A 14097-nucleotide genomic window follows, 5' to 3' on the forward strand; every position below is an offset into this window, starting at 1 on the left:
TGCTTGTTATTTATTTTTGGTTTTCAGAAGGGCTTGCACACTCTGTATGGCTAAGAACTCCTTGCTTGTGCCCTGCGCTCTTCTCTTTTTCTTACCTGTTTCCTCTATCTTATGAACTGTGATGCCTAAAACCCGTTCCAAGATGGTTGTCATGTGCCATCATGCAAGTGCATGCATCACAATGCAGCAGGGGACAATTTTATGCTGCAGGCTGCCAGACAGGGCAGCTGTCTGGTTTCTTAAAGCCATCTGGAGAACTTTCAGAAAGTTGACCTAAGAATGAATTCCGCCCATTGATTACCACTGGCTTTGTGGTTTGTAACTCACATTTTCTGGATTTCTATTTGCTGGATTTATTTGCTTTGGGCTCTCCATCTTCAGTTTGTCCCTCCGATTGCCTAAACAGTGTTTACTGTATACTTCCACAAAACTGCTTTTGGTAAACAGCCCTTTACATCTGAGGGTGCTTGTTTATTTTCCTTTCTCTGACTTCCAGTGGGAGGCTTTATGTGACAATTTTAGGGTACGAAAGAGTTTTTTTAGCACACAACAACATTTAAAAGTACTGAGCAAGTATTTCAGAATATGCATCACAATTAGAAACATAAATGAAGCACATTTTTTGTTATTTCTGAAGTGTGTTGGAAACAAATATTTTAATGTGATCAAAACAAATCATTTCACTAAGTGATGCGATTTCCACACATTTTTGAATGAGCACTGTATAGGTTTATTAGTAAAATGGTATATCTGTGCAAATGTAATGGTCATTTCAATTAAAAATGTGTTGTCTGTAATGGCAGTGTGCTACTATTTCAAGCATACTCCACTCTACCCCACTCCACTCTATTTTGTACCGCTCAACACCACCACTGCACTCTACTCTGCCCCACTCCACTTTAGACCACTTTAGACTACTCCAAGCCACTGCACTCTGCACCACTCCACTCTATGCCACTACACTGTATACCACTTCATGCTTTGCCTCTCTACTCTACTCTGTACAACTCTATTCTATGCCAGTACACTCCTTGCCACTCTACTCTACACCACTGCGCTCTTCCCAACTGCACTCTACACTGCTCCAGTCTAGGCCACACCAATCTATTCTGCACAGCGCCAGTCTACGCCACTGTACTCTACGTTCCATGCCACTGCACTTTATGCCAATACACTCTACGCAAATGTGGTTTATTCTGTAACACTCAACATTATGTCCCTGCACTCTACACCAATCCACTGTAAACCACTCTAATCTACTCTGCACCACTGCACTCTGTGGCACTTCACTCTATGCCACTTTACGCTATTACACTTGATGGCACTCTATGTAATTACACTCTACCCTGCACCACTCCACTCCACACCACATCACTCTACTCTGAAAAAATCTACTCTACACTGCAGCACTCTATGCCACTTTACTCTACTCTGCACCACTTCATTCGATGCCACTGCACACTACGCCACTCTGCTCTCAACCAATGCACTCTATTTCAATGCACTCTACACAACTTCACTCTATGTTACTGCACTCCATGCCACTTCACTCTATTCTGCATCACTGTACTCTATGCTATGTTCTCTACTCCATTCTACACCACTGAACCCTGACACTCTACTCTGCAACACTGCACTCTCTGTCACTGAACTATATGCCTCTGTATTCTGCACTACTCCACTCTGCGCTACTCCACCATATGCCATTGCACTCTATGCCACTGCCCTCTATGGCACTATACTCTACTCTGCACCACTCCATGCTACTCTAGTCCACACCACTCTATGCCACTGTGCCACCTGACTCTACTCTGTGCCACAGCCCTCTGCATCACTCAACTCTACACCACACCACTCTCTACCACTCTACACCACTCTACTCAATGCCACTCTACTTTGCACCACTCTCTGCACCACTCTACTCTGTGCCACTCTACTCTGCACCATTCCACTATGCCACTCCACTCTGCAGCACTGCACTCTACTATGCACCACTCTAATCTACACACTACATTCTATGATGCTGCATTGTATGCCACCGAATTCAGTTCCACTTTACTCTGTGTCACACCACTCTCTGCAACGCTACTCTTAACCACTGCACTCTGCGCCAATGCACTCTACAGAAATGCACTATACATCATTGCACTCTATGTCACTGCACTCTATTCTGCATCACTGAACTCTATGCTGATGCTCTCTATGTCACTCTACTCCACTCTACACCATTGCAGTCTGAAACTCTACTTTGCAACACTGCACTCTCTGCCACTGAACTCTATGCCACTCTACTCTGCACTACTACACTCTGTGCTACTCCACTCTACACCACTGCACTCTATGCCACTGCACTCTACAGCACTATTTTCTACTCTGCACCACCCTGTGCTAATAGACTCTGCACCACTCTATGCCACTCTACTCTATGCCACTCTACTCTGTGGCACTCCACTCCGCGCCACTGTACTCTCCTCCAATGTATTCTGTGCCAAGCTACTCTGTGCCACTCTACTCTGCACCACTGTACTCTGTGCCTCTTTACTCTGCAGTACTGCACCGTACTATGCACCACTCTAATCTACACCACTGCATTCTATGACGCTGCATTGTATGCCACTGAATTTAAAGCCACTGAACACAATGCCACTGCACTCTACGTCACTATATTCTGCAACACTCCATGCCAATGTACTATATACCGGTCCACTCTAGTCTATGTCACTCCAGTGTATTCTACTCTAAGCGACTCCACACTATGCCACTCCGATACATGACACTCTCTGTCACTCCACTCTACAAAGCTCCACTCCAATCTTTACCATTCCACTCTACGACACTTCAAGCCACTCTCTTCTTCACTTCTAACTTTCATCCATGGCTAAAACACATTGCCAAAGTTAATAGCTCTTGGATAGGTGAGACCTATTGACTTTGCCAATTATTGTTTACTTTACTGTTCCAATATGGATGATGGCTGAGTCCGAATGGTAAAATACATTAATAAATAACAGCACTTAGCAGATGCTGGGCCCTCGAAAAAAAATATGAAAGGAATTGGCAAAGCCAATACATTAGCACTTACTTGGAGCCAACAATTGGTTTTGCCAATGCTTGTTCATACATTTTGACATTTCTATGCTAGTGTAAGTTTTCCATTTAGCACATTATAACTCCGTACGTATGATGAACTCATTGACAGTAAGGTGCCACCTATCAGGAAACAATCTTTGAACCTGTAAACAGGGAAAAGAACGTGATGAGGGGGAAGCACGCCTCTGCTCTGCTTTGTCACCATTGTATGTGTTACTTCAGAGAGCATGTGACGGTGGCAGTAACAAATGTTTCACTTTAAACATGACTAACCATTGGACCTCATTTTTTATTATTATTTTTTTTTTTTAATTTTTTTTAATTATTTTTACTGGAGCGATATCCCCAAATGGTGTTACTAGCCTGACCGCCTCTGAGTGGTACAGTGTCCCTACACCCTATGTAATGGATGCTGAAATATTGGGGCCTGCAGTACCAGCTGAATTTCCACACCTGGTAAGAGCACATGTAGTTCTGCAGACATTTTTAACTTGCTTAGAGTAGCTGTAAACTTTTAGAGGAAAAGACCCAAATCAGGAATCCACATGTGGTAAAGAGCCCAGAGTTTCCGAGCCACCACGTTACCCTCTATTCCAGGGACTCTTCTTCGTCCTGCCTGGGGCCAGCGGTAAAGCTACCATCCAGAATCGGTAATTCCAGTCCGATATCGCCTCCACTCCAAATTCCGAACACCTCGTAATGAGGCCCTAATTTAGCTCTAGGTATTTGTGGTTACTCAAATAGAACTTTCTGGCGCTGTCCTTTTACTGCCATTGGATGTGCTCTTTCCTTTTACAATTTTAGCCATGCTGCTTGTGTCCAATCGCTACTGATATGGTTAAATATACTAACAGCTTCTGCTCTTTCACACTCTCTACTTCTAATAGTTTTTTCTCTTGTCTCTCTCTCTCCACCCCTGGAATTACATTCACAATAAATGGAAAGACTATTAACTCTTCTATAGTAGCTGAAATTTTACGGCTGTGTCTATACTTTTTCAGCACCAATTCTAAGCAATGCTACAATACAGTGGTGCTTTGCGAGCCACCACAGGAAAACCTATAGACAGGAGAACTGAGCATACGAACTGACATCCTCACTGATTAATGATCTATTTCAAAGTTGTAACCTTATATATTTTGAGGGTGAATATAGACCTTTGGATCTTGTGGAAAATGTAGATATACAAAGCAGACCCTGAGGTGGACGGTGCTGTGAACCATTAAGAGGAAAGAATTGACGGTCATGAAGGTGCTTGACCAATTGCCCAAACATACACAGGTTCTGAAGAGTGCAGTAAATAAGTGTAAGGCACATTTATTGAAACTTCAGTGGGGCAAAATCTCCTAGAACACATATTGGGTGACCCAGCCTGGATGTATGTGTACTCAACATCAGGAGTGGCAAAAGTATCAGGGTGAACCCTTTGAAAAGTGATGCTGCATCAGGGCTGTTCTCATGTCCTGCTCTTATCCCTGTAAAAATATTTTATTTGCTGATGTTTACTTTCTGTTCCTGCCTTCATATCTTCTCAGAAAAGGGATTGCTTGGGCATTGCCAAGGGGTGAAAAGGGCAAGCCCTGATACCAATGCCAATCACCTGTTGATGCCCCGTGTCCAAGCGAGTCTCTCAAGGAGACTGAGCAAAGCGTTCCTAGGCTTCTCAGAGCAGGACTGTTACCGGAGAAGAAGCAATCAGCAAGCCATAGCCTTTTCCGAGGCTTCTAAAGAGAGAAGCAAGCACAGTTCCTGCAAAAACACGTTCTAGAATTGCGTTCTAAACCAAAGTTTCAGAAACAAAGCATGTGTAGAGATCATTGGCAGTCCTACCTACAGCTGGTCAGAAGACAAGACTTCTTGAGGTGAACTTTCCCATGTACTCCGTGAAAGAATTAAACTTCAGACATACAAGAAAAAGACAACAGTGATTTCAAGAAACATAAACAAGTTATGTTTTTCTTTTATCTACATAAAGACCCTGATTAGATGAAAAAGCTCTTTCAGTCTGTTAGAAAATATGGGTTGAGAGCAAGAGTTAGTTTACATTGTTTTCTTTCCAGCAACATTGCAAGAAACATTTGGCAATCAGGCACACGGCTTTTTAGATTACTGATAAGGCTTTAGAGTTCCTTAAGGACTACTCCAACATGGGAAAAAATCCTCCCTTTCTCACTTTTCTCTCATGAAATATGTTACAAGTTTGGTACACTGTTTTGCTAGCAATGATTTATCTCTAAATGAGAAAGGCAAACTATATGACAGTTCAGTTTATGTGCTCTAACTGTGGACTGCTGTTAAACACGTGTTTGCGCTGGCTTCTTGCTCCAGTTTGCTATCTCTTTCATGGGCTCCTTGTCACAAGTTTTAATGTGTAGCGAACCATGTTTGTGTGGGTCTCGTGCTGCATTGTTCCTCCAGCCGGAATTGAATGTTAAAAGGCCTTATTTATAGTTGGGTGTCACGGTCATGTGCATTATAGCCTATGGCATTTACGTCAAACAGGATATCCGCCATGTTTTGATGGTGTATCCTGAGCGTCAAGCTCTAAATACAAATTTGACAATATTGTTTTCCATTGTGTCCCAAGGGTCCTCGAGCTACAAAGAGGCTCTCTCACGCTGATGTGATGGCACAGTGATGCATTGTGTCCTTCTATACAGGGATGCCGAGGCTGCACGCAAGCATTACTTCCTGTATGGTGGCCTGGTTGGTCTTCACTAGCTAATCTGGTCACTTTTTTATCGAGCGTACATGTAGAGATAGTGCTGGTTCAGGGGTGTCACCAATGTTGAATATATGGCAGCTCATTTTGTTATTTTGTAATTCTTCTTTTCTATTATTTTGTACTTTTTTAGTGCTTTATATTGTTATTTTTAACTGACATTTGTAGAGTACTCTATTGCCACCTCTTCTCGTAGAGCTCGTCTTTAAACAAACGGGTAAATAGATTATACGATGGAAAGGACAAAGAGATTTTGGGAATGGAGTACCTCTACATATCTCTCTGATCCTAAGCGAGATTTTACTCTGTAGGCTGTTGATACCATACACGACTGAGGTTATGTTATCATGTATTATACGTTTATCTGTAAAGATTCTAACTTGATTGCTTTGGGCTCCCTTCTCATTTCTCTAAACAGGAGCACAAAGCCACACCTACTCATAGAGGAGAACTTTGTCATTCAGGCCCTAATGAGTAGATAGTTGCAAGGGATGGATTGCTGCCTAATATTTGTAGTCCTGATATGTATCACTCCTCAGATTGAGGGCTATTTGTATCTGTTTACACATAATAATTTATGTTCAAATGTTTGCTGTTTTGAGTATGTCGATAATTTAAATTTTACTGTTGATCCTGTTATCAATCAGTTGTCTACGTTTCCCAGAAATTAATTATTTCAGATAAATAATAATTTGTGCAATATTAAGTATTTTGGGTTTGGCGGATTCGCTCCCTCTAGATGAATGAGTTTTAGCTTCTTCTCTGCACCAGATTCTAGCTACTCTAGAATTGACAACTTTATAATTTTACACTGAACTGACCCAATTCTATGATTTAAATAATGTTTCATTAAATTCCTATAACGAAGTTTGGGACATCATAAAAGCAGAGCTCTGCATTTCATAACTTGCACACCAAATTCATTTTTATGACCTCACCCTTGATGTGACCAATGTCATGAAAACTCTTCCTGGTGAGGTTATGTATTACAGTACCACTAAGTATATTTATGAGACAGCTGTAAGTATAATATTACATATTTGTTTGATTAGGTGTTATCATTTGATGATATTATGCTGTTAAGTACTATTTTAAAAAACATAGGTTCGTGAGATACTGATGAACCCTAAGGATACCTTCTCTCTTTGATTATCTACCCAACATCTATTAAAGCAACCTTGTCCCTGGTGTCCACGCTCTGTGGCAGTGCATGCATGGGTTGACTCCAGGACCTGGCCAAACCTCTGCAGGCAGACAAGCATGGCTTTTGGTCATGCACAAAATAGTTTAACCCCAAGATCTAGATGGCCAGGCCAGGTGCCCAAACCCCCGGGGGCAGCCAACCCAAGGAGTGCATGGCCATGTGAACCATGGGTTGTCATCATGAGTTAGCAGGAGCCTCCTGCACATGGCTTTTGTGCCTGCTCACAGTTGATTGACCACAGGTCTGAACAAGACCAAGCCCTGCAACCAAAGTGCTGTAATGGCAAAGCCGGGTTTGACATAGGGTCTTAGCTATGGCCAGTCACTGCTCCCAACCGCAATGTGGGTCACATCTCCTTTGTGTACTGCCATTACCCATGCACAGCTGAGGTCTGTCAAATAGGTTTAATTGTTTATTTAGTTTTTTGGAATTTGCAGATTCATGCCCAGATTTGCGAATCCCGAGGATCCCAATCATGAGCTGGGTGTGGCGGGGTCAGAGATCTGCAAATCCAATGACAAAAATCACTTTGAAAAATGTGAAAAAATTGGATGCCAGTGGGAGGTTCTAGATAACAGTGGAAGGTTTTCACATCAAGGCACTGCTTTGAGTAAAGTTTTAGTTTAAATCTATTTAGCTCTTTTTCTGTACCAGATACCAAATTGTTCTATGGTAGTGCTGTTCTTTTGATTCTCTCCTCTTTTTTCACCCAGTTTGATGGATCTACAAAAAAAGTGGTGTGCCGAACCTAAACTAGAAATATTTTTTTGCAACATTTTGTGCAAGAATGGGCAAACCTTCCATATGTTTTGTGTAAATTAATTTACCTGAGTTTCACCTCTCGCAAACAAACCTATGCCTGAAAAGACTTCGGTGGTGTTCTCTGGGGTCAATGGACCAAAAAAATGGTTGCATATGTGGGTAAGCATGAAGGAAGTAAATTTGTGAGTCACTGTGCCAGAAATCATTGAAGGTGGTTAACTAAAACCGGACAAGATTTTCCTTGGCAAATGTTACTTCTTGTGACAGAATCTGACTTTCTAAGGGGTTTATTATTACTAAATGTACAAAATGTCCTGTATGGATTAAGGTAGATGGCACGTTCACATCTGTATGGTGGTAGCATGTTGCTCGCCACCATTCCTAATATCACTGTCATCCCACTGAAGAGCATCTGTCCCACTGACACATCTCGTCAGAGGACTGCCGGAATAAAGCACTCCACCTGGCAGAAACACTGAGGCCCATATTTATAAATTTTTTGCGCCGCACTTGCGTCATTTTTTTACGCAAAAGCGGTGCAAACTTGCAAAATACGATTGTATTTTGCAAGTTTCCACCATTTTTGCGTCACAAAGTGGCGCAAATGCAGCGCTAAAAAAGTATAAATATGGGCCTAAATGTTTCCAGGGCAATGCAATTCGAGAAGCTGAAAATTTCTTGATCAAAGTTTATGAACTTAAAAAAAATGAAAAGGCAAAAAACTTGAAACAAAGTTTCTCTAAATGCCTGAAATATGGAATTAACGTTTTTTCACACATACCACTTTGCCCATATCTTCTCCAGCACCGAACAGAACTGAAGACACAACTTATCTAGGAGCATCTCATCCAATATCGATAAATGTTTCTCCTCTCGCACCTTGCACAAGGACCCACATAGAAGAAGCTACATCTCCTTCCAGCAGTGTAGTGGTTATGCACTCAAAGTTGAAGAGCGACACTCAATTTTTAGATCTGATGTTAGCCATGAGCTTTGTTACCTTATGTTATGTATATTTGAATAGCGCGCTAATCACCTGTGAGGGTATCCAGGCACTTTGCAGGTGATTTAGGCAGCTGTCTTCTTGGTAAGGTTGTTCGAAATGCAAGGTCTTCAACTTCTTGCGGAATTTGAGAAGCGATGAGTAGGCTTTGATGAGGCGTGGCAGGTTAGCCTATGTTTTGGGCAGAGAAGTAGGAGAAGGCATGATCTCCAAAATTGGCTTTGTGGATGCGGAGTACATGTGCTAGTGAGAGTCCGGCTGAGCTAAGGTGCCTGGGTGGTAGGTGTATGGCTGTTGAGGTAGGCAGCGATAGTGCTTTGTATGTGTGTGTGTGTGAGCAGTATGAACTGGGTGTGTTTGTGTTTGGAGAGCCAGTGGAGTTCTCTGAGATGTTGGGTGATGTGTGTGGGATGAGAGAGGTTAAGGGGAGGCTTGCTGTGGCATTTTGGATGATTTGAAGCCTGTTTAAGAGCTTCTTGGTGGAGACATTTCATCTGAAGATCACAGCCTACATTTTGTCTGTGTTGAGTTTGTGGCAGTTGGATTTCATCCAGGTGGCTACACTGGCCATGCAGGGGGCAAAGTTGCTTTTGGTAGTGGGGATCCCATCCTGCAGGGAGAGTTTAAGCTGGGTGTCATCTGCACAGGAGAGCATGTTGATGTTGTGTGGTTTGCTGAAGTCTGCCAGTGGGGTCATATAAATGTTGAATAACGTAAGACTGAGATATGATTCTTGGATTCTTTTGGACTTGGTATATGAGGTTTTTGGCTTCAGATGGGTGACAAATTGACTATTTTTGTTCCTTCTGCAAGAAAATAGCAGTTCCAGTTAAGGGCAGGTCCTTGGATGCACGTTTCATTTAGTCTTCTGATCGGGGTGGACGTGAGACTGTGTCAAAGGATGCTGAGAGGCTGAGCAGTATGAGGGCTGCTGTCTCCACAGTCAAGGATCGGTCCAATGTTGTCAGTGGCTGCGATGAGGGCAATCCCCATGCTGTGTTTAGGTCGATAGCATGAATGTGTGGTGTCTAAGAGCTGTTGTGCATTGAAGTAGTGAACGAGGTGCTAGATAATAGCTTTCTCCATGACCTTGTCTGGGTATGGTAGAAAGGAGATCTGTCGATAGCTAGCAACTTCTAGGTGCTGATGGAGTTGTTTAGGATTCAGGTGAGGACTTCAATAATGGGGGGAGCACCCATATTGAAGATGAGGTGGGACAAGGGTCAGTTGGTGCCCTGGAGAGGGTGGTCCTTATGATGTTGGCTGTTTCTTCAGCGGTGAGTGATTTCCAGGAAGTCAGGGTATTTGAAAGGTTGTTTGTTAGTACACTAGGAGTAAGGGTGCGTGGGTTTGGTTGGGGGTCGAATTGTTGTAGATGGTTTCTATTTTTTTGCTGAAAAATTCAGAGAGGTTATTGTAAAGATCCTGCGAGGGCTTTATGCTGTTTGTAGTGGATGCTGGTGAGGTGAAGTCTTTGATGATTGTAAAGATGTATTTGCCGCTGTTGGAGCAGTTATTGCCCTCCATTTGCTTGGGCCTTTTTCTTGACTTCTTTGATTTACTGGTAGTCTCGTCTCATGGCTGCTTTATATGCCCCTATGTCATTTTCAAGGTGGCTCATTCTACATCTTCTTTCCAATTGTTTGCAGTGTGATTTTTTGCACAGAGTTTGTCAGTGCACTAGCTAGCCTGCTTTTGTGTCCTCCTCTGCGTGTTGTATTTGCGGGGTGCCAGAGAGTCAGCGCATATTGTGATCCACTCATCAAGAATGTTTGATATAGCTGTTGAGGCCATTGGTAATGTTTGGCTGATTTCTTCATACGGTGTGTAGATGTTGCTTCAACTGTGTCTGGCCAGACTTGTGGTTGTGGATTTTGTTTGGTGTTGGATGCTGATTTAGAATTGGATGAGGGACTGGTTAGTCCAGGTGAAAGGTGTGGTTAAGGTGATTTCAATGCCAGTGAAAATGGTGAAGACGGGGTTAAGGGTATGTCTGGTGGCAGGAGAGCGTCCTCGGACGGGTTGTGTCAGTCCCATGTTCCCTAGGCTCCCAAGGAGAGCATTGGTGCTGTTACAGTCTTCCAGGTGGAAACTGGAGTCTCTTAGAAGGATGTACTTGTTGGAGTCAATGGTAAGGGGGGGTGGTAATGAACTCAACAATGTTTTCAGTGAGCATGGCTCATGGTCCTGGCGGGTGGTAATTGAGGGTTCCTCTCAGGATGGAAGATGCTGGGATTCGTAGCTTGAGGTGTAGGTGCTTCATGTAAGGGGTTGCGTTCTCTGTTGTTGTGTTGCAATGGTTGAATACTTTGCATATTATCATAATTCCTCCTCCTGGTCCATGTTGGTGGTCTTGACGTGTGAGCATGTATCCTGTTGGGATAGCCAAGGCAATGAAGGGTGGCAATTCAGAGGTCAGCCAGGTTTCCATAAGGAAGAAGTCTGGGGCGTTTGTTGTCCAAGATGTCCCAGATTTTATGGCATGTTTTCTGAGTGATCATTTGTTGAGGAGCATGCATGAAAGTTTGTCTTGAGGTGTGGGTGTGTTATACTGGGTGGGAGGTGTTATGTGTGTGGGTGTGGGTGAATTAGTCATGGTGGGTGTGGTGCTGCATGCAAAGCAGCAGTGGGTGCAGGTGAAAGCGTCCTCTGTATAAAATGGTGTGGCCGCAGTGCGTGGATGGGACCCCAGGTTCAGTGACCGCAGGAATCTCGCTGAGTAGCACAAGCGGCAGAAGGACCAGGGTTCATGACACTGGGTGTGGTCCAGCATGGGCGGGTATAGATGAGTTTGCCTTCAGTGTGTCTTTGTCATGCCAATGGTATGGCCACCATTAAGTAGGTCCTGGCAGGTGGGATGTGTGCAGATGGTGGCGGGCAGGGGTTAGCAGGAGCACAGGAAAGGAGTTATGGTGCAAAAAAGTAGGTGAGCAGTGGGAGGGGGTGGGAGGAGGTGCAGGAGGTTGGAGGAGGTAAAAATTGGCAACAAGAGATGGCAGAGCAGGAGGGCAAAATGCACAAATCAGAAGAAGCAAAAGAAGACCAAAAGAGCACAAATAACAAAATGGGAAACAAGTGAATGCGAGATCACAGATAAAGAGAGGGAAAAAGAAGACAAAAAGAGCAGAAATTTTCAAGGTGTGAAAAAAAGGGCACAGAATGAGTAAGAAAACAAGCAAAAAAGACAAAACAGGCAAGGAGTTAAAAAGAGACCCTAGAGTGAGAGAAGCAGGTCATATAGAGCAGATATGTGCAAAGCATGAAAGAGAGAGCAGCATGAGCTAAAAAATATGGTCAAAAAGTACAAAAGTGACCAAAGAGTGAAAGAGAGATTACCGACAGAGAAAACAGGGCAAAGAGAGCAGTACAAGCACTGTGAAAGAAGATAGCACAAAGTGAGTGAGAAAATGGGCAAAAGAGTTGCCAGAAGAGCTGAAAATCGGGAGTTCAACTGGAGATGTCACAACAGAGGCAGGAGCCTCAGATGCAGATGTTAGGTCCGCAAGGTACTGACCGGTCAGAGGCCTGGTCCTGCTATGGTCAAGGAGGGCTGGGTCTAGACACCTGCTTTTAATTTTTAGATTTGGCATTATCCAAGATCTTTTGATTTTAAGAAAATTATATGTATATTTTACTTACTTAAAGGGGCATTCAGCCAGCCCTGCTCATTCACAGGTCTGTTCTGTCATTCACATTTCGTTTCCGCCCACTTCAGTACATAGCATGGGGTGATGTGCCAACCCTCTTCAGTCATTGACTAACTTCACTAAGTGACAACATTCTGCTCTTTCACAAGAAGTGCATCAGCACACAATGTAGTTCCCATCAGTGCCAGGGATTACTGTGGAAATATGTTTCTAGAAACCGAAAAAATATTTTTGCTTTTAGCAGTGTTTTTGTTCCATATTGGCGAGGTCGTGTAATGTGATCTCCCCATCAATACAATTTAACAAAAACTTGATAAAATAATTAATCGCAAATGTTTGTTTTTTTTTAAATACACTGTGATGAAAAATGTACAATGAGGAGATTTTTTTTTAATCAGCAGGCACCATAAGAAACTTTTTGCGGCATGTGCAGTGATATAATGGACATCATTATTAGCAGCTTAATACTAGCCATCGGCCCAAGAGTGAAGAATACTTTAAACGGTGCCCATTCATCCCGGAGCCACAAGCGAAGCAGTGTTTTCCTCTGTTATTATAATGAATGAAAGGCCAGAGGAACAACACATTTCGCATTAATCCCTACTCATGTTATGTAAAGCACTGTCTAGCTAGCGAGAGTGGTAATTGCTTTCTATCGTTATTCTTCATACATTTATGCATAAAATCAATATTTTATCATAGAAAGACCTCCCCTTGAGAGCAGCAGAGCTAAACATGTTTTTTTCTTTCACCCACCAGGCGAAGAAATAAGTAGACACTGTTTAGCTCTCGAGAAAGATTTGTGACCACAAAACCTCGCCCTTCCCTTTACTTGGCAGGAAAACGCTGTCTCTAAATTCGTACTTTGTCAAACGCCGGTAGAAGCTCCATCCCAGTGAAATTCAGAGACTTGCAGCATTCACTTTACCATACGTTTTATTATTGTATTTATCCTTTCATTTGGATCATGAGTAGGTTTTCGGAGCAGCATGTCTGTTTTTGCTCATATCGCTGCATTCTGAATATTTATTTGTCAATTGTTTGCTGGCAGTGGGGATCAGTAGGTTGTACACTTGCGGTTGCCATCTGTTTCTTCCTGCAGATTCTGAGTCTGGGACATGACAAGATAGATTCGGCTTTTCTCCTGTTCCAAGGCTGGTTAACTGAGCGATAATAAATAGAAGCATTGTTATCTATAGTATTTAGACAGGATAAATTACAAGAAAATTACATATTGAACCTTATTATAGTTTGACAGGCGGGATACTTGGGCATAGATATGGCAGATGCCCCCTTCGCTGAATTCCGAAAGCATTAGAGCCTATGACAACTTGTAATAGGATGGACAGGGTATCCATCATGTTTTGATGTCATATACCAGCCTCCAAACTCTAAGAAAGGCCTATTACTGTTAGTTTTAAATAGATTGAAGCAGGTTCCCACAACACAACCCCACCAAGAAGTGCTACATATGTGTTTGAGTTGAACTATATAACTACACTAAATAACAATAATTTTAAGTAGGTTAGTAGGGGCTTTTGGTTTTATCTTCAAGAAAGTAACTTTTCCTCTAGAACCCTTGGCAACTTCCCCCCTCTGCCAGTGGCATAGGAGTCCTTTTTAGATCGGTCTTGTGGCTGGATACCTTTACTGATTCCACCCCTATTGT

General features: G+C 42.8%; 1 protein-coding gene across 1 annotated transcript in view; it reads right to left on the reverse strand.

Moving 5' to 3' along the window:
- The window catches only part of LAMA4 (laminin subunit alpha 4), a 557086-nt gene that overhangs the window by 523826 nt on the left and 19163 nt on the right, over positions 1–14097 (reverse strand). The gene's annotated exons all lie outside the window — the stretch shown is intronic.

Source organism: Pleurodeles waltl, chromosome 5 (assembly GCF_031143425.1).
Source record: "Pleurodeles waltl isolate 20211129_DDA chromosome 5, aPleWal1.hap1.20221129, whole genome shotgun sequence".
In the NCBI taxonomy this organism is placed as follows: domain Eukaryota; kingdom Metazoa; phylum Chordata; class Amphibia; order Caudata; family Salamandridae; genus Pleurodeles; species Pleurodeles waltl.